This window comes from Toxorhynchites rutilus, chromosome 3 (assembly GCF_029784135.1).
Source record: "Toxorhynchites rutilus septentrionalis strain SRP chromosome 3, ASM2978413v1, whole genome shotgun sequence".
Taxonomy (NCBI): Eukaryota; Metazoa; Arthropoda; class Insecta; order Diptera; family Culicidae; genus Toxorhynchites; species Toxorhynchites rutilus.
Genome location: NC_073746.1, coordinates 64,161,091 through 64,186,782, shown reverse-complemented (window position 1 = coordinate 64,186,782; position 25,692 = coordinate 64,161,091). Strand labels below are relative to the sequence as shown.

Below are 25,692 nucleotides of genomic sequence, written 5' to 3'. Positions count from 1 at the left end.
TTTCCTTGCACATCGTTCAAAAAACCAATACATATTCACGAGAAAACATCGGAATAAAATAAACAGATCGTCCTTTCGAAATGAGATTCAATTCCATCCTCGTTGTGGTTTCCGTGATTCATATTTAAAAATGACAATGACGAGGGAAAAAATAATGTTCGCAAGAAAAATGACTGATCCTTTCACAAACACTACGTGCTCCCAAAGCGTGCCCGTATCCATGATGATGTTCGAGAGTGCGTTGGGAAATCTTCTCAGGAAGCAACTTGGTGCTACCTTACATTCTTTGTTTATTTTTTTGCTAAACTAAATCGGGGTCCCCTCAGCCACGAGCTTGTCATTTGTCTTACCATAGAAACGGGCCAACAAAAAAAACCCAAACAAACCAATAGCATCCTACTGGAAGACCGAAGATAAGGACTCACATTCCTTTGTCTTGGATATGGGTCCTCTTTATTGTGTGATTTGCAAACACAATCAGAGGAGGAAAAAAGCACCAAGTCCATCTCCCGGATGATGGATGAATGGTTTTGTTATGATTTTTTGACGAGCAAAATAAAAAGGGCAGTAATCATGTCCAGTGGAGCACTGAAAAATTCACAATTGTGGGTAGAATGTGGATGTGTGCGGCTCGAGCTACAGATTTATTACCAACTCAGATTTGCTTGATAACCGTTGTTTGAGGGGTTTATTGATTCACGAAGGGACATTTCTCTTCGTGTCACTCTGTCATTCTTGGAGAAGATATCTTTATCAGTGTATAATGCGTCCCAATCTTGGAGAAAAAAGGGTCACGACATTGGTAGATTAAGGCTTTTTAATGGTTCGTTAATGGAGTGGTTTATCATGCTTAACATTGGGTTGTGTTCCGGATTTGATAATAATGGACAGCGTGACCGGATGAAGTGGTTAAATAAAGCATGATGTTTATTGTCTTTATAGGAACTCTGACTGGTTGTTTTTGCATAGTTAAGAAGTTTCAATACACTTTTGTTATTGGTCAATATGCGCCACATTTAGATGAATTGAATTGAAAAAATGTCATAATTATATAGACAATTTTTGCATTTTGATTCTTTTTTACATTCGACAAAATAATATGAAACGAACTACTAAAATCGCACAAACTTCAACACTCTTTGGAGCAAGGCCGTATAACTCTTGAATTATACCAAAGCAATTCCTTTATTAAATAAAAAATCATCTCCATCGTTCACTGACTGTATAAATACAATTGCGAGAGCACATCCCATCCGACAGATTATCATCTCCAATTGTCATAGGATTAACCACACGAACCCGCGTTTCGGAGAAGAAAGAAAAAAAGATAACAATAACCATTTGGAGAGCAATATTCGACTCGATGGCAGTGTCAACGGCACCATTGACAGAGCATCGAGGACAACGTGCGCGCCTGTTTTGTGCGCCCGACCGCACGGCAGCTGTCGCCATTCTCATGGATCACTGCTGGCATTCGCTTCCTCCCCCCCTAGGAACGCAATCCAATCTGTTCCGATTAGCTCCACTCGTGTGCGTGTGTGTGTTTGTGTGTGGGATGTAATTCGGCTGAATCAGATCAAAAAATCCCCTCAAGCCCGACGTTCGCTTACTTACCCTCTTGGGTGCATCCGAATCCCACCCGCTGCGATTTTAACAGTGGAAATGGGACAGACCGCAGAAAAACAAACCCAAAATAACACCCACTCGCAATCGACACTTGTCTGGGGGAAGGGGGGAGATTCGACTACGAATGTTTTCCATGGAAAGCAGACTAGGTCATGATCAAGGGTAACTCAGTGCGACGCAGCCACCCCCCAAATCGAAGCGAGAGAATGAGTGTTGGGTACTCAGAGCATCCGACGTAAAGCAGGGGGGAAAATCGATGAAAAGCTTTCCAAATAGTTTAGTAGGAGAGTCGGGAACCAACGGAAGCTTTCTCTTTTCATCGAGCTTTTTGTGAGATCTGAAACAGGGATTGCAATGCATTTTATTCAATTGTTGCCTGGAAAATGTTGTCCTTTTCCACATTTCTCAATAATTTAAATTAAACCATTCACGAACAAAAAAAATTAACATGAAACAAAATTAATGATTATATGAAATCTCTGCAAATTTTGAGTAATACGCTTTTTCATCCAGTACAATACTCCCAGTTGTTAGTTCTGGAATCTTGGTAGTTGTCTGTTTAGAAAGTCTTTTTCTTGAAAACCTTGAAATTTTTGATAAAATATCCCGCGATGGAAAAACGAAGAGAGCTAATTCTGCGCAATCAATACGATAATCCGGCCAACCATGCCGTGCAATAATCCCAAAAGAGTTGAAAATGATAAAAACCATCATATGCGCAGTGCCAAAACGTTTCACGAAACGATTGTCTGTTTCCCGGAAGGTTCAATTAAGGCGTTGAAGCGGTATAGTAGTATAGTTTCGAGAGGGTGGTTTATTCGGTTCATGGCCAGCGAAGAACCGTTATCAACAACAAATAGAGCAAGGAAACCATTTGGATTGGAATGTTTCAAAATGTAAAACGGTGTTATTCAGTGACGAATCCAAATTCGATCGCATTTGAGCTTGATTCAAGCGTTTGGATGTTAGTTGTAATTTTATTCTCAAGCAACTACTTAATACAATCGCGTTTTCATAGAATAAACTACGTGGGAACAATATTTGTTGGTCTGGAAACAGTTGGAATGTTGCTGCAGAGCACCCTCCGAGTACCCTTCAGGCACCTCGATTACAACCATTTGCTTCTATGAGAGACGTGTTTGGAATTCGCGTATTCCTCTAAAGGCAAGTATATTATTTTTCATACCTATAGCACCACTCAATTTTTTTGACGTAGGTCTACGTATTCCGCTAATAGTGCTAAATCAGAAATCATGTCACGTTTTCATGAAATAGTTATAACGTTAATAATTATTTTTGATCCGGACGGATTTTAATCGTTTGCCATCTGGTACGCAGTACGCATCAGAAATTATCAGATTTGTTTGACATACATGATGATTCTCTTGTTCGTAAATGGTCTGAATAGACCAAAATTCGAAACATTCTATTTTGTTTATAACATTAGCTGACCCGGCGAACTTGGTCACGCCCAAAATTTATTTTTTGTTATCACATCAACGTTTTCCTACTAAGTGCACGTTCATGGGTCCAATCGCAGAACTGTTCATTGATTGATCTTCTAATCTACTCTTTAAAATTATTTTTTACTATAAAATTTCAGTACTTCTACCAAAACTCGACATTATAATATCAGATTATTTTCAGACACAATTCTCGTGCAAGATTTTCCATCCTTTTGCAAATAACATGTTTCTCCGTTACATGGAATAAATGTTCGATACAGAAAATATGATAGAATGAAGACAGCCCTAAATCGGACAATTCCTTTCTCCAGTTCAGCTCTCATCAACATTTTCGGCGATTCATTTTTATTTATATAGATAGAAGACGATATAGGAGTGCGTTTTATCACATTAAAATCCATTTCCACTTTCGAACGAAGATCAGTACCGTTACCGCAAACATCAAATGGACTATCAACGCTTGTCAATATGTAATTGTAGAACGCATGCGAATTGAATTTTTAGAATTTTCCCATTTTCCTTCAGAGTTCTTCGAAAATTTTCAACTGTCATGTTTGGTTGAAATATGTGCATTATTTTTATGGGACCCCCTCTCCTTTCCAGACGAGATAAGGGTGTCATATCATCATAGAAACATTTCTCGTACCCAAAAACCCTCACATCCCAAATTTGGCTCCATTTGCTTGATTAGTTTTCATTAGTAATTCATTAGTAACATTTTCATGGTAGAAAGAATACTTGAGTCCGAGAAATTTGAAGAAAAAAAATGGATTTTTCTAAAAAATTCAAGCGAATATCAAATAAAAATAAACAAACATTATCATTATACTCGCTGCGCCATCTAGTTGTAAATTTAACATAGATTCGTCAATTCCACTCTGTTATGTGTCACACTAAATAATGAATAATTGATCATTTTCTGTTAGTTTTTGTTCGTTATACCTGAAGTGAAGGCATTTTTCCATTGTTTGATAATTAGTTTTCTAAAATATATTATTTCTTTCAATGTAATAGATTGTTAGCAAGTGCCTGAATTGATTAATGCAAAATAAATTAATGATTTGAACAAATTTGAACGAAAAAACGGAATTGTAGCGGTATGTGGACGCTGAAAATGGACCAATTCCTTAGGGTGACCACTATACCCCCACTTCCCCTATTTTTGTATTACCATAATAATTATGGTACCAATTATTGGTACAATTTTATATCTACGTGCCAATTATCGCAATATCGAAAGCTGCCTTGTTCCTATTATGGATGTACGAAATCGCTGCAAAGCTGAAAAGCAGAGCTTATATGTTCTTATTATGGTTGTACGTTGTTATGTTATGGTTGTTATGCTATTATGGCTGTACCTCACGCTTTCACGCTGTGCAATTGCATATCATAGGGCACTCTCAAACGCTCAGGCGTGAAGTGACATAGAACGAAGTATGCCGACCGAAGCATATTTGTTTGATCCTCTCTAATTTCTTTAATTTCTAATCAACAAAAGATGCGATCCGGAACCGGAACTTGTAGTGCTTGTTAATTTTTTTTTTTGATTTATAGTTGATTAAGTGTACCCTCTCTCAGATTATTATCCCTGAAGTTCTTAGTTTTTTTTAAATTTTGAACACAAATAATTGGTTGATGTTCTTTGCATACTGAAATTATGTGGCACAAAATCTGTCTGGAAAACCATAGTTATCGTAAGAGAAAGTCAATTAAGAGAATCGATCAAAGCAAAAGCAAAAATTAGGCGCAAATTGCCGAATAATGAATAATAAATAATGAGTCTTATACAGGATTTATTGGAATTTGCAAAACTGCCTTCTGATTTGGGAATAATTGCAGTTTTGAAAAAGTATTCATTAGAAAAATGGGAAATTTTTCTTTATATCAAAACTTTTTCCTGTAGTAAAATGAACTACAGAAGCATTCTTGGAATCGAATGAATGATGATTGCTAAGGTTAGTTGGATTGACTATTGATTTGGGTAATAAAATACTGTGGTAATCTACAAAATCTTTAAAAAAACAGAAAAATCGATTTTTATAGATAGAAGCATTCAATTTTTACATATCGAAACTTGAAGATTTCAAATTATGTATCCCATCTTCATGCGTTGGTTTTTCACAAAGTTACAGCGTTTCTAAAATCACTTAAAAATTTCGACTTCGCGCTCCCATCGTTTTTGTCGAGTATAGAATTAACGACAAAGTATTGCATGCTACAAAAAAGATATAGAGGCAGAGTTTTATTTAAAAATCATTATTAAAGTATTATTTGAATCCTATTAAACACAATTTCCATGTGACACCGACTACTACCGTAATAGGTACACTTATTACGGAACTCCGGGAACACTATTACCATAAGGGGTACAAGGAAATGGCTTTTTCAAACGTGTTTTATATATAATTTCAATTAATCATCGATATATCAGTGAGAATCTTCAAAAACTGAGTCCAAACTGCTAGAAAAAGTTTACTTTTGTATGCTTTTGAATTCAAATAGAGTATTTATTCGCAAATCCCTGAAAGTTGGTGACATATCTCCTCCATAATTGGTACACTTACCCAACTAGATACAATCGCGTTTTCATAGAAAAAACTACGTGGGAACAATATTTGTTGGTCTGGAAACAGTTGGAATATTGTTGCAGAGCACCCTCCGAGTACCCTTCAGGCAAATGTTTGTCTTTTGTCGGTGGAGTGTCCGTCTTACCCGATTTGATTAGTATTTTGTTTTCATCAATATTATTGGAGTAAAAATGAGAAAAATTCACCGCTGATTAGATAAACTGGAAGAGAAGTGATGGTAAAACATTCACGTAACGAAAAATATTATTTTCTTTTTATTAGACATCTGCTGAAATTAAAATAGAGCTGCTCTTTGTAGATCACGTTTTTGTTTTTATATTAACAATTTTAATAGACCGGGGGTTCGGGTTCGATTCCCGTTCTGGCCAGGGAGATTTTTCGCCAAAGAAATTTCTTCCGACTTGCACTCCAGAATATATTCAAGGCGTGTTTTTCGACATGGAAATCTCAACTAGGTACTACTGATAAAAATGACGCAAGTAATACCTACGTGGAGGCGGCAAAAGTTCCACAGGGAACGTTAGTGCCATCCAAGAAGAAGAATAGAAAGCCAGCTAGGTATACACAGTGACACTGTATTGTAAGTTTGTACATCATTAAAATTTAAAAAACAAATGTAATTTATCAATTATACAGGGGTATCCATCTTTCCTACCCTGTCCATCGTTCCCGACTTTCCCCTACACATAATAGCGTTATTTTTGTAAAATTTTGTGGTAGAAAATAGTTTTCAAAAATTAGTGCGTGGAATAATAGGCTGAGCTAAACCACCTACAGGCACTATAAAATTACTCACAATGAAAAACTAAAATTAAAAAAAAACTTCTTTTTATAATGTGTTTTCAGTTCGTTTACCGATAAACTCAAAGGAAACGAAGAACTACACTTGGTTTGAATACGGAAGATAATGTCTATTAAATATCTATATACACTCGACAAAAAAAAAATAGAGGAACAGAGTGCGAAGCGAAGTGATTTTTGACATGCTGTATCTTCGTGAAAAATCAACGCATATCGATGGGAGGCGCATCATTTTGAAGCTACAACTTTCAGGTATTAGAACATTTTTCGTATATATTTTTATCTTGGTGTGTGTAGGTGTAGTGGGCAACAATATCGGGAAGAAATGAAAAAACTCATAAAGACGAAAGTTACGAATCGAATGCTCCTTTAATTTATTCCAAACATTGAAAAATCAGCTAGAAAAAACGGCTGAACGTATCAATATGAAACGTTCATAGATGTTTAGGGAATACACTAGGCTAAAAATTTACCTGCAAACATTAGAACTTACTGTGATATTTGCACAACTACAGTGAATTTTGTAAAACACTATGAAAATCTTGTTTTTGGAACTCTTTTTAAATCGATGCAAAAAATTTAAATAATTTTTTTTCGTCAAAGTAACAAATTATCCTTATGCAGAATTTATTGGAGTTTTCAAAACTGCCTTTCGATTTGCGGTGCGATGGTTGCTGATTAAATTATTTATCATCAAAGACGAAGGGGTGATTTTTCATTCAAACTGAAATATCTCTGTGTGGGAACGTCCTACAGGAACGTTGTTGGAACCAAAAAAAGCTGATTGATGAGGTTAATTGGATTTGCTATTGAGTTGGTTGGCAAAAAATTGTGTTAGTCCAGAATATTCTTGTAAAAATAAAGAAAAATCGATTTTTCATTTCTTCCCGATATTGTTGCCCACTACACCTACACACACCATAATAAAATTATATACAAAAATATTATAATACCTGAAAGTTCAAAATGATGCGCCTTCCATCGATATGCGTTGATTTTCAAAATTTCCGACTTCGCACTCTGTTCCTCTAATTTTTTTGTCGAGTGTATATAAAAATGGATTTCTGTCTGTCTGTCTGTCTGATTCTTATGGACTCGGAAACTACTGAACCGATCGACATGAAAATTGGTATGTAGGGGTTTTTGGGGTCGGGGAAGGCTCTTATGATAGTTCGAGACCCCTCCCCCCTCTCTAAGGGGGGGGCTGCCATACAAATGAAACACAAATTTCTGCATTACTCGAGAATTAATCAAGCAAATGAAATGAAATTTGGCATGTGGAGGTGTAAGAGTGTAATAAATGATTCTATGGTGGTTAGACACTCCAACCCCATCTCTAAGGAGTGACTGTCATACAAATGAAACCACAAATTTCTGCGCAATTCGAGAATTCTTCAAGCAAATGAAACCAAATTTGGCATATGAAGGTTTTAGGGTGCAGTAAATGTTTTCACGGTGGCTATACACTCCACTCCCCTCTCTAAGGGGGAGATGCCATACAAATGAAACACAGATCTCTGCATGACTCGAAAACTAATCAAGCAAATGGAGCCGAATTTGGCATGTGAAGATTCTAGGGGGTACGAAACGTTTCAATGGTAAATAGACACACCTTCCCTCTCTCAGAGGGGTAGGGGGCAGCCATACAAATGATGTATAAATTTCTGCATAACTCAAGAACTAATGAAACAAACGAAACTAAATTTGGCACATGGAGGTTTTAGGGAGCAATAAATATGTTTATGGTGGTTTGACAATTTTATTTAAAACGAATTTTATAGTAAAAGGTAATTTTAAAGGGTAGATTAGAAAATCAATCAATGAACAGTTCTGCCATTGGGCCCATGATCGTACATTTAGTAAGATCACGTGAATGTGATAACGAGAAATAAATTTTGGGCGGGACAAAGTTTGCCGGGTCAGCTAGTCTCATATAATCGTGTGGCACGATTTCACCCCTGAATCACCAATTACAGTTTTTTTAGAACATCGAAATTTCATTATGTTTTATGTCATTGATCGGGTGATTGTGGAATCTCAAAACTGAAGAAAATTAATTCCAGCATACATTTTTAACGATTTAAATAATTTTGTCAAACGGAAAATTATATTACATCATGTAACAGATTAAATTGGTACTGACAATCTCGAGTGTTCCTGATGTTGAGAAGACCACCCTGTACATCGAAACGAAAAAAAATCGAACGGCCCTCGTCAAATTCACTTTACAACATCACTGCTCTGTTCCCATCATCATCATCATCATCTACGCCAAGCAATCATTCGAATCATCCTCGTGGATTTCCACGATTGAACTTGGAGCCGGAAAAGCGTCCGAAAACAAACCACCTGCTCGGCGTGTGTTTCTCTCCCAATGTCTCAGAAAATCCTTACGTGAGAACTGGAGATGAATTCTCTCATGCTCTCTTATGGTCCTTCGTCTCTTCACGCTCACGCTTTCAATGATCCCCGCCACTGACGACTGACGATGACGGTTCCCGTGAAGGAGCCTAGTTAACCAGCTGGTTTTGGGAGCCTGACTTGGTCCGAAGGCCTACTGAATCAGCAGGTTACTCGAATCCAGCCAGTTAATTTCGGTACTTCGTTCGAATCTGAGGTGTTTCTCGGGTGCAGCGGTTGCGACTCGCCGGTTAACTCGAGCGCGAACGTTTTGAGCCTCCCGGTGGTTTTGTTGGATACTGCAGAAAGGATAGCATCCTCATCAGATGAGGACGAAGGTGTCTATCGCGAAGCGGGGTGATTATGGATTGTTGTTCTAAAAAATTGAAGCTAGAAACATACTCATTGGGGGATTCAAACGGTATATACGCGCGAAAATATGACCTGAGGGTTGTGACAGGTAGTGATTAGTGATAAGCATGTTCCTGCCGCAGGAAAATTGAATGCCACAATTTTGATGGGTATTCGTCGGGCTAACAAATATTCAGTTGATTGACATGCTCTCGTCACTCCGGTAAGCGGGTGATCAGCCAAAGTGGCAATTTTCAATTACTACCCTCCATCGGGCTTTCGCCGTTGATCCATCCGTCCGGTCGGTTTGGTCTCCCCCAGGGGGAAACAAAAGTGAAAACACTGGCGGCGATTATTGGCCGGACCGATAGCAGCTGCTGAGAGAGGATACTCCAGAAGGCGGGAAACAACTTTCCGTTCGACGACGTCTGGCACTCGAAACATCAGCTCGGTAGCTGTATGTTATGCGTTTGGAAGAACTTTTCGAGTTTTGTCCATAGGGGGGCAAGCGTATGTGTGTGTGAGAGAGCCCATTCCGCACAATTCTGTACAATGGACCCCCCCATAAAGCTGCAGGAGTAAAGTGTGGATACAAGAGAGCACAGAAAGTATTTAAGAAGTGCCATAAAATATTAACGCGTCTCCTGTGAGTGAACAAATTAAGGAGGAACGTGGTGTGCTGTCCGACGTCTTGTATACGCTCGAACGACTTTTTTCGGTGTATTCTTTATCACGAAGTTCAATCAGGCTCCCAATGGCCATTCATGGTTCCTCTCTTCGTGGCACTTTGGAGATATGTACGTGTTTAGTGCGAGAAATTCGTGCTGGTAATGCGAAAATTTCGCCAAGGGCTTAATGGTCGTTTACGTGAAGAATGGGAAAAAAATTAGGTAGTTAGAGGACGAATATTGTTCCAAGAATTGCTGAAGGTAGTATCGTTCTATGGGAGAAGAAGGACAAGAATTCGATGATTCTTCAAAGACCGTCCAACTCGTTTTACTGCATCAAATTTCTAGAGTTCCTATCCTCTAGGGGAAATCCATTTCACGCTGACACACACACACACACGATGGCTGCTGCCATCGTGATTTATCGAGTCGGATAAAGTATTTTCACAAGTTATTTGAACCCAACGATCAGGCGGTTTCAACTTGTAGTAATCGAATAAGGAAAAGTTGGATCACGGAGAGATATAAAGCAATAAATTGGCATAAGGAATGTGACATTGATAAACATTCTTCCGAACAAGAGAGCAGCGCTGGCAAAGGGAGCTGCATTTGACATGAATCACGTCCGACTAAACATCCGCATACACGTAAACACGCGTGTTGGGGGTAATTCGATATACGAGAAACCTTCCCCGCCCCATTTCACTGCTGAATGAACAGCAAACGATTGTACATAAAGTGATGAAAACTTTTCTTTATGTTTCTACTACTACCTTAGAAGGTGATTTTCGTGTCCGACCTGTCTACGAATCGTAAAGCTGTGGGAAATGTATTTGTCCGAAAAAATATTTTACTCCATACAAATCCGAACCGAGTGATTGAATGAGGTGTGGATGGCAAAATAAATATGTAAACGGAAGACAGCCAACTTTTGGAAAAGTATTTTCTCTCATCAGGATGAATAGCTTTTGTGTTTTGGATTTTTCGCTTTCTACTCGAATGGTTTTGTTTCAACGGTGACGTGAACAAAAAATGATTGTAGAATTCATTGATCGATCGTTCGATTTGTTGTTTTCTTGTTGTGCATTTAAGCGATCGGAGATGGAATGTACATCATTTTAAAATTACGAGTTTCTGATTTTGTAAAAAAAAAATTCTTCGGTATGTGTGTAATGGGCAAAAACATCGGACACGTGGGAAAAGGAGAATTCTGTCGCTAGTACAAACACAATCGAATGGTTTGTGTCTTTTATTACAATGTTCTTGTTTTCAAAATAATACTGTAGTAATGTTTGGTTTTGCTATTAAAAACTTTGCGGACCGCTCACGAGATTTCTCGTTTTCGCGTTCCTTCCTTACGGACTTTTGTGATATTTGCGGATAAAAGTTCTTGTTGCGTGCAAGTTTTTATTCAACGTCTTGCTGGATTTAATTAATAATGAATTATGTCAGTTGAAATAAATTGACTGTCTATCAAGTAACATCTTTCACAATCATGCTCATTAGATAGAGAATTGAATCATTCATCCCTCCACATAATTCTTTTTTTTTCTTGATTATGACAGAGAAATGTTATAAACTGAAACGTGAGCATAGGTCAATATAAGAAAATTAACAGAATTTTGAAAATCAAAAAAAAGTTTTCGAATAGAGTTATCGAAGTTATTTCTAGTTATTTTCTAGCCACGATTTTATTAATCGAAAAGGGTATGAGAAAAGTTATAAGCCAAGTTATATGGAAGAAATTAATTATGTTAAAGAAAATTGAAAAAAGTTAATTGAAAGGACCCAAAACACATTTTTGAGATAATACTCATTGGATAGAGAATACTTTTATCCATCTTCAGCCAAATTTTCGTTGGCCGAAAAAGAGTCTGAGAATAGGTATGTGCCAAAATGTATACAAGTTGTAGGAGAAAAATTAATAAATTTATCGAAAATGGAAATTGAACTATTTCACACTCGAACAAAAAATGAAGGAACAGAGTGCGAAGTCGAAATTTTTAGTCGATTTTTGAAATGCTTTAAAATCGTGAAATATCAACGCATGAAGATAGGATATAAATCTCTTTAAGGCATAATTTACATGGATTTACACGGAATATTTTACAGAGAAATTTGTATTTAGATGCACTGGATAAAAATATCGAGAAGAAATAAGAAATCGATTTCTTTCTGTTTTTTTCAAAGATAGCAAATCCAATTAACGTTATCAACTATCTTTCATTTGATTTCTATAATGTTGTTGTGGACCATTTAGTACTGAAATATTATTGTATGAACGAAAAATTTCGAATTCGTATTTGATATTAAATAGTTCAATAAATAATCATCGAAAAACAGTTTTGAAAACTCTAATTATTTCTATACACCCAGGATATTTTTGCGCAGAGGATAAAATTTTGTTATATTTTGTCGCGGTACACCATAGTGGATGGACTTTGAGTATTTTCTCAAATTTTAATTTCTAAGCCTATTGAGAATAAAAAAAAAGAAAAACTCTTTTTTTCACCATAGCTTTTATAGTGAACTATATAGGAGAATTATTTTATTATTATCTGAAAAAAAAAATCACATATATCTATAAAAGGCGTAGGAGCACATTTAAATACGAATTATAGTAGTACTGCATCTCTAAATACTACAAAAATCAATATTTCTAGACTTTTTTTAGTACTTAAATTTTTTAGGAATTTATTTTTTGATTATTTTTCTCGATATACCATAGTAAGATGCACTTTCAGTATTTTTTAAATTTTTTATCTCGAAGCTATTGAGAATGGCGTGCTAAACATTGAAAGGTACGTTTTTCACCACTTTTTTCAATTTTCTTTAAATTAATTTATTTCACCCATACAAGTTGTACAGGTTTTGGCCTATAACTTTTCTTAGACCCTTCCATACAACTTATTTTTTTATTAATTCGTTTATTTTTACAGGCTCAGTTACATAAGTTTTAAGGAGCCGAATATTTATATAACTATATATAAACAATTTCCTAATTCTATGGTTAGTAAGGTAGAAAACCGATTACTCGCGGTTGACTTCCTCCTATACAACTTGGCCTATAACTTTTCTCAGACCCTTTTCCGATTAATCAAATTGTGGCTGGAAGATATGTGAAATATTTCTCTATCAAATAACTTCGATAACTCTATTCGAACAACTTTTTTTGATTTCCAAAAGTCAGTATATTTTCCTATATTGACCCATGCTCACGATTCAGTCTATAATTTTTCTCTGTCACGATCAAGAAATAAAATAGGTAAAAAACTTTTTAAGTCAAACGGTTTAATTGTGATTTAACATAATAATGTACTAAAAGCTAGAAAATAATTAGGCAAGTAGCAGTTACTAATTATCACACCTCTCCTTCATTGGTCTAGGGCATTGATAAGACTAAAATAAAATCGTGGGACATATGATGAAGTCGTTAATTGTGGATAATGGAAATACTCTTTCTCAAATCGTTGTGCAAAAATAAAATATTTTCTTTCTCTCAAAGAAAAGAATTTAACTTGTATAGAATTTAATCAAGTAATTTTTCAGTCAATTAAAGATATTGTAAAGGGTGTCCCACATCAAATTGCATCACAGAAAAAAACGTTATAGAAAACTGCCTAATTGGCCGTTCTTTTTCTATCTTTCAGAAAATAAAATGAAACCAATTAGTGACCTTTTGGCATATTTATTTCATTCAAATTTAATACCATAACCGTATGTTCGCACCTTACGCTTAACTCCACTCATTAGGTTCTGTACAACATCTGGTTGCAGATTCTTCTGTATGCAAACTCACTTTTTCCTCATATCTTCCTCAGATTTGACCTCCTTGAGATGCCTCCGTAGTGCATGCTTCATAACAGTCCAGTGTTTTACGATGTGCCTTAGTTCCGGTGCGTTGGTCAGGTTCATGTTCTTGGGTACGAAAGTGACCCCGTTGGTTTCGTACCACTTCAAGAAATCTTTTGAATAGTGGCACGAAGCTAGAAGCTTGCGATGTTGTTTTTTGGGTGACGCCATTTTTTGCCAATTTTCGAAAAACTGACAGCGATAAACATACAGAGTAAACAATACACTCTAAATTACTTCTACTCAAATTGGGTAATTTTCTACAGCCTTTTTCCGTGATGTAATTTATTTATTTATTTATTGTCGTCAATCAAAATTGTAGACCGATACATTCTTAATACTACTTAAAACTACTTACTCAAAATTTAAAAAAACTGGAAAGAGCTGGCTGGATAATTTATCCGTTTAATTCAAAAGACGGTTTTAACAAGTTACATAATCAACATTTTTTTATTTATTTATTTATTTCGTCAAACCAGCGTAGACTAAATATGCTGCCCAAATATTACAGTGAAGTTTAACTATATCTTATTCTATTCAGATAGTCTTTGGCATTGACCTTGACATGGTTACATCAATTATTTCACTGTGTTCGTTACAGAGGCTCATCATACGATTAGTAGGACTATATTTGGCGTATTTCGTTCTTCGGTAATCTATGTAGAAAATGTTAGGGTTTCTCATGTACCTAATCAGTGCGTAAAAATTTAGGTTTCCTAATATTTCTTCTGAGTCCACTCGTTGTGATATGATGTAAATAATAAATAGAATCATGGCAGAGCTCCGACGTTCTTTTAAACTTTTCATATTGATTAGCATGCAACGTGCCTCATATGGAGGGAGGTGGTATGAAGACCAGCCTAGTTTACGAAGTGCAAATAATAAAAATTGTTTTTGTACAGATTCAATTCTGTCTTCGTGTGAAATTAAGTAGGGGAACCATACAATACTACAGTATTCGAGAGTTGATCTGGCGCATGTAGTATACAATGTTTTTATTATGTAAAGATCGTGGAAATGGTAACTAAAGCGTTTGATGAAGCTCAACATATTATTTGCTCTATGGAAGATTGTATTATAAAGATCAACGAAGGTTAGTTTAGAATTTAAGACCACGCCTAAGTCTCTTACTTGTTGACATCTACTGATGAGTTAATTTCCCAGCTTAACACCATTGTTCAATGGTGTTCTTCTTCTTGTAAAAGTCATCAAAGTGAATTTCCCAACATTGAGCTGTAATAAACTCTGAGTGTACCAATTATAAACTATGTCAACTTCATTTTTGAATGTTTGAGGGTCTTCTTCATTCATTTTTTCCATATACAGCTTCATATCATCTGCGTAGATAAAGGGTGTGTCACATCAAATTGCATCACGGAAAAAACGCTGTAAAAATTCGCCCAGTCGACCGATCCTTTTGAAAATTTTAGACAGTAAAATCAAAACTATTAAACAACTTTTGGCATTTTCTTTTTATTCATACTTCGAGCCCACGCCCGTATGCTCGCACCTTCCTCTTTACCCCGTCCATAAGGTTCTGTACAACGTCAGGTTGTAGTTTTTTTTTGAACAGAAATCCATTTTCTCTTGAAGTCCACCTCCGATTTGACAACTTTTGGGTTCTTCCGGAGGGCCTGCTTCATAATCGCCCAATATTGGCACGAAGGTGACCCCGTTGGCTTCGTACCACTCCAACACGTCCTTTGAATAGTGGCACGAAGCGAGATCCGGTCAGAAGATGGTCGGGCCCTCGTGCTGCTTCAATAGTGGTAGTAAGCGCTTCTGTAGGCACTCCTTAAGGTAAACATGCCCGTTTACCGTGCCGGTCACGACGAAGGGGGCGCTCAGCTTTCCGCAAGAACAGATCGCTTGCCACACCATGTACTTTTTGGTAAACTTGGATAGTTTCTGATTGCGAATCTCCTCCGGAACGCTGAATTTGTCCTCTGCGGAGAAGAACAACAGGCCCGGCAGCTGACGAAAGTCCGCTTTGACGTAGGTTTCGTCGTCCATTACCAGGCAATGCGGCTTCATCAGCATTTCGGTGTACAGCTTCCGGGCTCGCGTCTTCCCCACCATGTTTTGCCTTTCGTCGCGATTAGGAGCCTTCTGAACCTTGTATGTACGCAGGCCCTCCCGCTGCTTGGTCCGCTGGACGAATGAACTTGACAAATTCAGCTTATTGGCGACATCCCGGACCGAACTTCTCGGATCACGTCTAAACTGCTTAACTACGCGCTTGTGATCTTTTTCACTGACGGAGCATCCATTTTTGCCGTTCTTCACCTTCCGGTCGATGGTTAGGTTCTCGAAGTATCGTTTTAGTACTCTGCTGACCGTGGATTGGACGATTCCCAGCATCTTACCGATGTCCCGATGTGACAACTCCGGATTCTCGAAATGAGTGCACAGGATTAATTCACGACGCTCTTTTTCGTTCGATGACATTTTTCCAAATTTACGAAAAATTGACAGTGAAGCATGGCCAACGTGATCTATACACTCTTATCTGATTATAAACGAAAGCTGAAGATATAATTCCTAACAATTAAATTTCTACAGCGTTTTTTCCGTGATGCAATTTGATGTGACACACCCTTTAAGTGCCTTAACACTGTTAAGAAAAACGCAAACGTCATTAACAAATAAAATAATGGTTTTGAAATTTTCCCATTAAATCTTACTATTTGCGTGCGGTCAGTCAAATATAATTCTAGCCATTTCAATACCTTGATCTCTATCTCAATTTTTTGAAGTTTAAGAAACAGTAATTGCATATCAACACGATCGAAAGCCTTACTAAAGTCAGTGTATAGAGCTTCAACTTTTTTTTCCAAAAACGTTTATTAATCAGACTCAATTACTTATTATCTAACGTTTACAGAGTCAAATTTCACCTTAAAATATAACTTATTTTCTATATACTTAAGACTGACAATTTAATAATAACTAAACACTAGATTAATTGGACAGGATTAGGATTTAGGATTAGGATGGAGCGAGTGGAGTAGTTTGATTTGATGAGGAGGGAAGGAATCAAGCTGAGATATCATTTCTTTTGAGAAATTGGTAAAGAGAAAGCATAAGGTTAAGGTCGCGACTAGCTAAGATGTCTCTAACCGGTAAGTCAGATTGCCTTCCTAGTGCCCTGAGTGAATCCGATAGATGAGCCCTGGAAGAATGAAAGTTGATATAAGACCAGACCACATGCTCGATGTCATGATAACCATCACCACAAACGCAAATATTACTATCAACGATCCCAATGCGATAAAGATGTGCATTTAACAAGTAATGATTAGACAAGAGACGGGACATCATGCGAATGAAGTCCCGACCTACATTCAATCCCTTGAACCATGCTTTTGTCGATACCTTGGGAATAATTTTATGTAACCAGCGACCCATATTATCTTCACTCCAATTGTGTTACCAATTGGATAGTACATAACATAGTCTACCCTGTATTGTTCTCATAAGAAAATAACAAGAGGCTCTTATAGGTTTTATCGAACGGATAGCTTCTATTGAGCTGAGGCTATCTGAAAATATAAAATAGTGATCAATCGACAAGGAATAAATTTTCTCCAAAGCGTGATAGATTGCAGCCATTTCTGCAATATACACCGAGCATGGATTTTTCAATCTATAATAGGCACTGAAGTTTTCATTAAATATGCCAAAACCAGTGGAGCCATTAATGTATGATCCGTCAGTAAAAAACATTCTATTAGAACTTACTTCGCAAAATTTCGACGAAAACATCCGTGGGATAAACACAAAACGTGTATGTTCTGGAAAATCACGTATTTCTTGATGCATGGTTAAATTGAAATTTACAGCGGGATCACAGAAGTACGATAGACAGTCTTGGTTTATGATGCTTGGCGAAGGTTGCAATCCTTGTGAACGGAACTCAGCATATAAGGTGGTGAACCTTGACTCTGGATTCAATTGAAGAAGCTCTTCGAAATTATCAATTACCAACGGATTCATAATCTTACATCGAATGTCTGTATGATAATTCTTTAAATCGGAGAGGCAGAGGAAGTGCTCCACCCAGAACCTCAAGACTCATCGTATGAGTCGATTGCATGCAACCCAAAGCGATACACAAGCAACGATATTGTAGGGGAACCCGGGGCAAGAGTGCCATACGGGGCAAGAGTGTCCATCTGATTATTTTGGCTATTTCTATCTTTTACAATTATTTAACAACAGAACTTTGTTTTATACAGATACTGCATATATCTCACATATTATCAGCCAGAATCTTAAATATTTTTGATTGGAAAACAGATAAATACTAACTGAGCTTCTTCAACTGCAATCTATATAAGAGCGCACAGGCCCAAATTAACGAAATACCCTCAGTTTCTATATGTTTGCATGACTCCACCCATAAATACAAATAGAATAATCATTTTTCTACAACTTACTGTATGAACTAATTTAAATCGTACGCATTTATTTCAATAAAAAATAAATTTGTTATCTGTCAACTTCCGGGGCAAAAGGAGCCATTATTACCGGGGTGAAAATGCCATAGTCGTAACCTCGAATTCGATCTGTCAAACGCAAATAGTGTAATCGTGTTTGTTGTGGTCATGGTTTGTAAATATGAACGGATTTCGTTCCGAAACCAGTGGCAGATGGAAACTATGGTTGTTGCCGTACATTCTGTAAAACATGGAGACGAGCTGCGGAGGAATATAAAGGGTGTGTCACTTCAAATTGCATCACGGAAAAAACGCTGTAGAAATTTAATTTTTAGGAATTATATCTTCAGCTTTCGCTTATAATCAGATAAGAGTGTATAGATCACGTTGGCCATGCTTCACTGTCAATTTTTCGTAAAAATGTCGTCGAACGAAAAAGAGCGTCGTGAATTAATCTTGCGCACTCATTTCGAGAATCCGGAGTTGTCACATCGGGACATCGGTAAGATGCTGGGAATCGTCCAATCCACGGTCAGCAGAGTACTAAAACGATACTTCGAGAACCTAACCATCGACCGGAAGGTAAAGAAGGACAAAAATGGATGTTCCGTCAGTGAAAAAGATCACAAACGCGTAGTTAAGCAGTTTAGACGTGATCCGAGAAATTCGGTCCGGGATGTCGCCAATAAGCTGAATTTGTCAAGTTCATTCGTCCAGCGGACCAAGCAGCGGGAGGGCCTGCGTACATACAAGGTTCAGAAGGCTCCTAACCGCGACGAAAGGCAAAACATGGTGGGGAAGACGCGAGCCCGGGAGCTGTACACCGAAATGCTGACGAAGCCGCATTGCCTGGTAATGGACGACGAAACCTACGTCAAAGCGGACTTTCGTCAGCTGCCGGGCCTGTTGTTCTTCTCCGCAGAGGACAAATTCAGCGTTCCGGAGGAGATTCGCAAGCAGAAACTATCCAAGTTTGCCAAAAAGTACATGATGTGGCAAGCGATCTGCTCTTGCGGAAAGCGGAGCGCCCCCTTCGTGATGACCGGCACGGTAAACGGGCAGGTTTACCTTAAGGAGTGCCTACAGAAGCGCTTACTACCACTATTGAAGCAGCACGAGGGCCCGACCATCTTCTGGCCGGATCTCGCTTCGTGCCACTATTCAAAGGACGTGTTGGAGTGGTACGAAGCCAACGGGGTCACCTTCGTGCCAATGGAAATGAACCCGCCCAACGCGCCGGAGCTTCGCCCAATAGAGAAATATTGGGCGATTATGAAGCAGGCCCTCCGGAAGAACCCAAAAGTTGTCAAATCGGATGCGGACTTCAAGAGAAAATGGATTTCCGTTCAAAAAAAACTACAACCTGACGTTGTACAGAACCTTATGGACGGGGTAAAGAGGAAGGTGCGAGCATACGGGCTTGGGCTCGAAGTATGAATAAAATGAAAATGCCAAAAGTTGTTTAATAGTTTTTATTTTACTGTCTAAAATTTTCAAAAGGATCGGTCTACTGGGCGAATTTCTACAGCGTTTTTTTCGTGATGCAATTTGATGTGACACACCCTTTAGTTTGCCCAGAAGAACATTGGCCAAATATGTGCAGAAGTTAGGCCGTTTTAAAACTGTGTTTTCTAAACAACAGGAGGAGTAACTCGTGAGTCACATCCATAATACGCAGAAGTTATTTTATGGCTTGCCGGTTTTCGTGAACGCCACCAGAACTTGAGTTTGCGTTCTTTAGAACCACCGTGAATTTCACAGTGCTTTTTTCATCAAAAATTATATTTTTATAAGATTGGCACTCTTGCCCCGTCGAGGTGGCACTCTTTCCCCGTAATGGAAAAATACAAGCCAACAACATCATTTTTGTAAATGAAACATTTTCATAGTAAACATAACTATTGAACAATTTGATGCATAGCCACACCTAAATAGGAGTATAAATGAACAAACCTGCAAAAAAATGGAAAAACATATAACAAAAGAGCATTCAAAAACGCGTATTAGCTTAAGGTGGCACTCTTGTCTCGGGTTCCCCTATTCGCTCCATCTTTGGAATATGAATCTCAGCTGCCGTTTGGAATCAAAAACTACCGTACTCGAGGACCGATAATATCGTTGTTTTGTATAAACTTACGAGGTCTCCTGGATGGGCACCCCACCATGTACTAGTTATCGTCTTGAGGAAGTTGATTCTCTGTAGACATTTCTGTTTCAGATACGCAATATGTTTCCCCAGGTACATCTAGAATCGAAATAGACACCAACATATTTGAAATTCATAGAGTGGGTTATTGTTTTGCCGAAAAAATCAAGCGGAAATTTTGCGGGTTTGTGCTTTTTATAAAAAAACTACCATCTCTGTTTTCTCCGTGGAGAATTCGATACCCAGCTTGATAGCCCTTGTGGACAAATTGTCCAGAATACCCTGTAATGGTCTTTGCAGATCGGCGGAGGAGGATCCCCTAATGGAAACCACTCCATCATCTGCAAGTTATCGTAGCGTGCAATGTCTCGAAAGGCAATTACCGATATCAATAACATAAAAGTTGTATAATAGGGGGCTCAAACATGAACCTTGTGGAAGGCCCATATAGCTTAGTCGGGAGACTGCCAAATTTCCATAAGCAATACTCAGAAAGTGTTTATCAGAAAGCAAATTATACAAATAATTATTTAAAGTTGGTGAGAGTCCACAATTATGAAGTTTATCTGATAATATATCAATGAAAACAGAATCAAAAGCCCCTTTGATATCGAAGGAAGATCGAAGCCATTTGTTCTTTAAGAGCAAATGCTATTTGAATTTCAGACGAAAGCAATGCTAGACAATCATTCGTTCCTTTGCCTCTTCTGAACTCAAACTGCGTACCTGAAATCAAATTGTTCGTTTCAACCCATTTATCTACACGAAAAAGAATCATTTTCTCCAGCAATTTACGAATGCAGGATAGCATTGCGATTGGCCTATATGAATTGTTGTCACAGGCTGGCTTGTTGGGTCTCCGTATGGCTATAACTCTAACTTGTCTCCAGCCGCGCGGAACAATGTTTAGCTCTAGAAATTTGTTAAACAAGTTCAGCATACGTCTTTTGACAGAATCAGGAAGATTCTTCAGTACATTGAACTTTATCTTATCCACTCCAGGAGCCGAGTTGTTACACGAAAAAAGGGCAAATGAGAATTCTAACGGGTGTTAAATAAAAAATTAGAATTTTTTCAATCACATGCAAAAAAAAATTTTTTTTTCATCGATTTCAGTATTTTTTATTAATAACATAATGTATTTTCTTCAAAAAAATGTCAGTGAATTTTTGAGTAAGGGCCGTGGGCTGCTGTTCGACGCAACTTTGTCGCGATGCTCTCACAAGAACGTTGTACGGCACTTACGTCCATTTTCCGGATACAATTCCGGATTCTTTTAGTCAGTTGCTTCGTGTCCTTGGCCCTCCGATTGTTTCTATACACTAAAGCACTGAGTGAGCCAAAGAAATCCTCTATTGGGCGGCACTGGGGCAAATTTGTTGGGTTACGATCTTTCGGCACGAACGGTATCTTTTTCTCCTCAAGATACGCCAGCGTCTTCTTGGCGTAATGGGAAGACGCCTTGTCCGGCCAGAAGACGTACTTCCCATCCGCGTGATGCTCGTTCAGGAACGGCATTTATCGAGGCACTCTTCTTCTAGATTTGTTGGTTGATTGCCAAACCGCTCGGCTTAAACCAAGGCTTTGAAATGCCCCGGTCGGGAATGGCGATGTACAACATTACCTATTTTTCAAACTTGTGCTTGAACTTGTATTTCACTTCAGGCGGTGTGGATGACATGTCGCTGGAGTAGTAATTATCATTTCCTGGAATATGCGTTTTGGACAGCGGAAAATAGCATTCGTCGTCCAGAACGAAAGACGTCCCGCGGTATTTTTTGGTCATCCACCGACACTGTGCCGACATTTAACCGTCTCAATCTGCTCCTCCGTGAACTCCGGCGACCTCGTCTTCTTCCTGCAGACGATTCCTTCCATCTTAAGGGTCCGATGGATCAATACGTGGGAGCAGCCATATTTCCGACCGACGTCACGCAGGCTGGTTGCGTCCTTGTTGTCAAACAGCTTCTTTAACGATGTCTTCCTCTGCTTCGTCATTATCGTCACCGGACGACTACTTCCGACCATCCGCTCTACGTTCAGGGAACCCAGGATACGATATACCGTACTGACAGGTACATTTTCTTCCTTGTGCTGGAACGGAATCGGGCAAACTTTCCTCGCAAAACTGTAGATCCAACGATCAGAGTACTCCTCACTTTCGTTATTGTGGCTTCGACCCCGCAGTCTCCTAGCCGTTTCCCAAAGAGTGCTCATAGCGGTCTGTCTCGATAGACCATTGACGTACTCTCGCCAGTCATAAGCAATAGATAAATGTATAGGAAGATGATCACTACCATGGGGGTCTTGGATTACCTTCGCAATCCAATAATACAGAAGAGGAGCAAATTGATATGTCTAGAACACTGTCTCGTGCGGAGGGTTTTTGCTATCCTAGTAGCCTCCCCAGTGTTTAGGATCGTCATGTTGAAATTATCGCACAGATCATAAATCAATGAGGCACGGGAATCATCATATAGTGATCCCCAACCCATTCCATGTGAATTAAAATCGCCCAAAATCAAACGATGACCCGGCAAGGCTTCGACAATATCTCTGAGCTGTTGACGGTAAACTGTAGCAATACAGAGGTCTCTGCCATTGATTTTTGTCTGGCAAACAACAACCTCAATTCCTGCCATCGGAGGGAAATGGACTCTATGAAAGGAGTGGCATTTTCGGAACCCTAGTAATACACCACCATACGTGTCATTACGATCTAGATGAATTATGTTGAAATCGAAGAAGTTCAATTCGTTCTCTGGAGAGAGCCACGTCTCACAAAGGGCGAATGCATCACACTTGAAACTATGAATTAAAAATTTGAATGTGTCTAATTTAAGCAACAGGCTTCTGCAATTCCAGTGTATAACAGTGATTGAATCTTTGGCCTGTTGTGCTGAATTATCCATCGAAAGATATAAACGTAGCAAGAAAAGCTAATTATTCTTTCAAGAAGGTCTTTACTGCCGGAAGTAGGCATACAATGAGGGTCTTAAGAGGTTCCCTAACGTTTAGAACATTCAAAATGCCATCTAAAGGGTGTGTCACATCAAATTGCATCACGGAAAAAACGCTGTAGAAATTCGCCCAGTAGACCGATCCTTTTGAAAATTTCAGACAGTAAAATAAAAACTATTAAACAACTTTTGGCATTTTCTTTTTTTTAATACTTCGAGTCCAAGCCAGTATGCTCGCACCTTCCTCTTTACCCCGTCCATAAGGTTCTGTACAACTTCAGGTTGTAGTTTTTTTTTTAACAGAAATCCATTTTCTCTTGAAGTCCGCCTCCGATTTGACAACTTTTGGGTTCTTCCGGACGGCCTGCTTCATAATCGCCCAATATTTCTCTATTGGGCGAAGCTCCGGCGCGTTGGGCGGGTTCATTTCCTTTGGCACGAAGGTGACCCCGTTGGCTTCGTACCACTCCAACACGTCCTTTGAATAGTGGCACGAAGCGAGATCCGGCCAGAAGATGGTCAGGCCCTCGTGCTGCTTCAATAGTGGTAGTAAGCGCTTCTGTAGGCACTCCTTAAGGTAAACCTGCCCGCTTACAGTGCCGGTCATCACGAAGGGGGCGCTCCGCTTTCAGCAAGAGCAGATCGCTTGCCACACCATGTACTTTTTGGCAAACTTGGATAGTTTCTGCTTGCGAATCTCCTCCGGAACGCTGAATTTGTCCTCTGCGGCGAAGAACAACAGACCCGGCAGCTGACGAAAGTCCGCTTTGACGTAGGTTTCGTCGTCCATTACCAGGCAATGCGGCTTCGTCAGCATTTCGGTGTACAGCTTCCGGGCTCGCGTCTTCCCCACCATGTTTTGCCTTTCGTCGCGGTTAGGAGCCTTCTGAACCTTGTATTTACGCAGGCCCTCCCGCTGCTTGGTCCGCTGGACGAATGAACTTGACAAATTCAGCTTATTGGCGACATCCCGGACCGAACCTCTCGGATCACGTCTAAACTGCTTAACTACGCGCTTGTGGTCTTTTTCACTGACGGAGCATCCATTTTTGCCGTTCTTCACCTTCCGGTCGATGGTTAGGTTCTCGAAGTATCGTTTTAGTACTCTGCTGATCGTGGATTGGACGATTCCCAGCATCTTACCGATGTCCCGATGTGACAACTCCGGATTCTCGAAATGAGTGCGCAAGATTAATTCACGACGCTCTTTTTCGTTCGACGACATTTTTCCAAATTTACGAAAAATTGACAGTGAAGCATGGCCAACGTGATCTATACACTCTTATCTGATTATAAGCGAAAGCTGAAGATATAATTCCTAAAAATTAAATTTCTACAGCGTTTTTTTCCGTGATGCAATTTGATGTGACACACCCTTTACATAGACTGAAAACATCCCAGTTTGAGGCTGTTGTTTCGATTGCGAAAATTGGGTATTACTGCTGGAATTAGTTTGGGGAGGTTGGTGCAATTGAGGACTTTGGATAGTAGGGGGTACTGAGGGCCTCTGGTTAAGCGCATAGACCAGGAGGTACTGGCCTCTGTTCAATTGCCACGGGTTTCTTCAAAATTGGCGTTCTAGTTTGGGGGGTCACTGATGTATTTAAGGACTCAGATGGGATGGACCGTCTTTGTTTTTTCCCAGGGTTTCATTGTGAAGACTTTTTCTTAGAGCGTTCTTTCAAGGAACGCTTGACATGTTCCGCACGCTGTTTATATGCTGGGCATACGGATAGGTCATGCGGAGCCTTATCGCAATGAATACACTTAATTTTCAGTTTTGGGCATTCATCATCGGCATGTTCCAGTCCGCATTTACCACAACGTAATTTATTACAGCAAAAGGACATCGTGTGTCCAAATTGCTTACATTTAAGACAGTTCATGGGGCACGGGATGAAAAGACGCCCTGGTAAACGAGTTTATCAATGGCTACAATATCGGGAAGAGCTGAGCCGACAAAAGTGACCAGAAACGAGTCCGATGGAGTACACCCAGGTTTTTTTTACGCGGGGGATACGTACCTCGTAAAAAAAACCGCGTAAAAAAAACCGCGTTAATTGGAAAATCCGCGTAAAAGAAACCGCGTTAATGGGAAAATCCGCGTAGAAAAAACCGTGTTAATTGGAAAATCCGCGTTAATTGGAATCTCCCCGTAAAGAAAAAAAGGTCACATAAAATTCCTCTTGAGAATCGTGATGGGGTGCGGCATACGCTCTGAGGGAGCTTGAAAGGGAGAGATATGAACTGAGAGAGAGAAGTGATGTTGCTCAGGTTTACGCGCAAAAATCGGAAAATCCGAGAAAAAAACCGCGTTAATTGGAAAATCCGCGTAAAAAAAACCGCGTTAATTCGAAAATCCGCGTAAAAAAACCGCGTAAAAAAAACCTGGGTG

At 38.9% G+C, this 25,692-nt stretch overlaps 1 protein-coding gene across 8 annotated transcripts in view; it reads left to right on the top strand.

Annotated features, from left to right (window-relative positions):
- LOC129772832 (uncharacterized) overlaps window positions 1–25,692 on the top strand; it is a 400,665-nt gene that overhangs the window by 147,903 nt on the left and 227,070 nt on the right. For 3 of the 8 annotated variants that reach the window (XM_055776334.1, XM_055776331.1, XM_055776332.1), the window contains exon 1: window positions 9,086–9,455. The exons of 2 other annotated variants lie outside the window; for them this stretch is intronic. The gene's annotated coding sequence lies outside the window, so the exon portion shown is untranslated. Of the gene's footprint in view, window positions 1–9,085; window positions 9,456–25,692 lie in introns of those variants that run through there. 3 more of the 8 variants (XM_055776336.1, XM_055776335.1, XM_055776337.1) reach the window with 2 other exon arrangements.